The sequence below is a fragment of the Hippocampus comes genome, unplaced genomic scaffold (assembly GCF_001891065.2).
Source record: "Hippocampus comes isolate QL1 unplaced genomic scaffold, H_comes_QL1_v1.1 scaffold41, whole genome shotgun sequence".
Taxonomy (NCBI): domain Eukaryota; kingdom Metazoa; phylum Chordata; class Actinopteri; order Syngnathiformes; family Syngnathidae; genus Hippocampus; species Hippocampus comes.
Genome location: NW_017805153.1, coordinates 2,036,626 through 2,039,967, shown reverse-complemented (window position 1 = coordinate 2,039,967; position 3,342 = coordinate 2,036,626). Strand labels below are relative to the sequence as shown.

The 3,342-nt window shown below is 42.8% G+C and overlaps 1 long non-coding RNA gene across 1 annotated transcript; it reads left to right on the top strand.

Moving 5' to 3' along the window:
* Positions 1-1,711: 1,711 nt before the first annotated feature.
* Positions 1,712-3,342, top strand: LOC109514946 (uncharacterized). The gene is made up of 2 exons (XR_002168083.1): positions 1,712-2,751; positions 2,903-3,342. It is a non-coding gene; the product is annotated as an uncharacterized LOC109514946 (long non-coding RNA).

Here is a 3,342-nt window from a genome sequence, read left to right as displayed (position 1 = left end):
GCTATAATAGTGAGACATTGTCACTGGCTATATATACAGGGGAAGCCAAAATAAGGAATAATTATGTCATTGCCGGCATTACTGAGCAGTAGAAAATTGTACATGTCGTGGGTGAGCTTGAGTCTATCGCAGCTGACATTGAGTGAGAAGCGGGATACACACTCAACTGTTTGCCAGCCAATCACAGGACACACACAATACAACATACAAACAACCATTCCTATAAACAATTTAGGGTCTTCAGTTGAGTTTTGGAACGTGGGAGAAAGCCAAAGTACCAGTAAAACACACACACACACACACACACACACACACACACACACACACACACACACACACACACACACACACACACACACACATGAGCAGGGGGGGATAACATGAAACCTCCACCACATGAAGGCCAGAGAAAGGATTCGAACCCCAGAAATGTGAGGCAGGCCGACAAAGCAAAATTCCGACACACTACTTTGGTTCATTACGATGATAAGAATGCTCAATGTTAACCGACACTGCCAAGTGGAAATGAGACAAGAGGCCCTTATTACCAAAACAGCAAGTGCACTTTAACACTGAAAAGTGTTTTTAAATTACGCGAATAACAAAAATGCAGTTTGAGTACAAAGGCATCACTTGTACTAATATGATAATGTTGATGGTGTAAATCATAGGTGTCAAACTCAGGTCCTGGAGGGCCGCTGTCCTGCATGTTTTCCAAGTCTCCCTGTTGCAACACACCTGAATCAAATGATCAGATCATCAGCAAGCTCTGCGGAAGCCTGACATTGAACCTGTTCATTTGAATCAGGTGTGTTGCAACAGGGAGACTTGGAAAACATGCAGGAGAGCGGCCCCCCAGGACCTGAGTTTGACACCTATGGCGTAAATATTACACTTTGGAATGTGGGAGGAAACCGGAGTACCCGGAGAAAACCCACCCAGGCCCGGGGAGAACATGCAAACTCCACACAGGAAGCTGGAATTGAACCCGGTACTTCTGCACCTCTGCACTGTGAGGTTGACATGCTAACCACTGGACCACCAGGCCACCCTCTTGTCAATTTCAAACAACCCAAAATGGAATTGTATATGTAGAATCCCCCCCCCCCCCAAAAAAACAGCTTGACCTCAGACCTGAAAACAACACTGAGATGTGGCAGTTAATTACAAAATTCCTTTGAGTAGTTCTTTTTTCTATCACAGGTATGTTTATTAGGTGCTCCCTCAGATGAAAACTGCGTCTCCACCAAAATTTAGCGTAAGTCTTATTGTACGGGTAAACGACTCAGTGGATTCAAGCAAGACGAGAGCCCCAGAAGCTGTAACAAGCATCACATAACTCTGATGTCTCTGTGGTGACAGTGTGTGCACGTATTTTTATTGCCAAGTACGGTACCTTACTGAAAGCACAGAACGGTGGGCTGTCACTCAAGAATGAGTCTTAAAGTCTGCTGTCTGTGCGAAAGATGAATATTTACTACGGTGGGAATGGAAATTTAAAAAGAAAATTCTCGTTTCCTATTGCAAACCATGAAAAATGATACTTAAATTACCACAGTGATGCTGTGAACAGATGGATGTTATGTTATGGGTGCAGGGATAATCAGTAGGTCGGATTTTCAATGTTAACACCTTTGCAATAGCAGCATTACATGTGTGTTTTTTGGGCGTGCGTGTGTGCGTGCATGTCTGTGTGTTCTGCTAGCTGTATGTTAATGTTACATTTTACATAATTATACTGTGTCATTTATTTCAAACATTGATTGTGTGTTTTAGGCCCTCTAAGGACTTTTCTTCAGCTGTAGAAAAAGCCGAAATGTTGAAGTTGGAAATCATGCTGGCATTGGCGTGCATCTAATCAGGTGAAGGGAGCATGCTGAGTCTTGTGGCCTCTAGTGAATTCATTCCTCCTCGTCGCTCCTCCACCCTTGATGTAGCTATGGCAACACCAAATTAAAGCAGCAACTTTTCCAAACACTCCCTAAGTTAAAGGTCCAGATGAGCTCAGAATTCCACAGTTGAAGGTGTTTGATGTTCCACGTGTCCTTGCGATAACCCTGAAAGCACAACTTTTCAATCATCACTCCTGAGACTTAACTTTGGGGCATGCCCAGAGTGCCGAAACCAAATATCTGTTGTGTTTTGTCATGCAGCTACAGACTGGTCGAGCAGTATTAATACAAGCGGAAAGAAGTTACGTTATCTCTGCTGAGCCTTTTGCAGTCCTGAAGGATAAAAGCCAAAGCATTAGCATGCTGTCAAACTGCTTGTTACTTTACTTGAAAACCATTGCAAATTGTGTCATTTGAAGTCAAAGTGGGTTCTAACTCCATTGGTTAAATTAAGTGTTTCAATTTAAATACATCAATGTGGTGAGAACTCGATGCGGCAATTCTTACTCCGAAATGACTTTTTATGTGTAATTGCTGTTACTGAGTCAACGTCCGACTGAAATGCAAATATTCCTCAAAATGATGTAACAGCAATGCTAAGTAATGTTGTTTGAGATAATGTGACATCATTGCCACGTCATTCTTTTTTGTTTATAAGCTCATTTTACTTTGATCCTCTTGATGAGGGAGTCCAGTATATAATAACTGACCTTTTGAAAAAAAGGCATTCCGCCCCCAGTTTTTCTTTTTTATTCACTACACAATAGTGATGCTTTATCCATCCAATCATATTTAATACCACTTAACCGGTTTCGGGTCAGGGGGAAACTGGAGCTTGTCCCAAATGACTCAATGTGAGGTGAGTTGACATATCAATCATAGGATGCCAGACAACCATTTACAGTGACATTGACACCGCTGAATAATGTAGTATTCACTAAACAAACAGGCAAGGTGTGTCAGAAAGTTTCCAGGACTGGCAACACAAAGTCTATATCGTAAACCTACAGACAACACCAAAGACAACACATTTTCCCCTTCGTTGTGGCGCAGACAAGCAACCAGCGCGCCTCCAGAAAGATGGTTTGCTTCTTCCACTGGGCGAAAAGAGGCAAGAGTTGTGGCAAAACACCTTAGGGCTGCCCTACTATGACAACACACCTGCATACAATGCTCTGAGCACCTGACTGAAGAGAAACCTTGCTGCAACCTCTCTACTCACCCGACTTGACTTTGTGTAATTTTGTTGCCTTTTTTCCAAGCTCAAGTGAGTCATTAAGGCCCCTGTTTTCAAGATGTTGACAAGATAAAGACGTCCGTGGCGACAGAGCTGCTGATGATCCTGTAGAAATCCTTTCAGGGGTCCATGAAAGCGTGGTAAAGAAGGCTCTACAGGAAGCTCAAGCGGGGAACTTTCAGTTTGGATTTGAAATCAATGTTTTTGTAAATA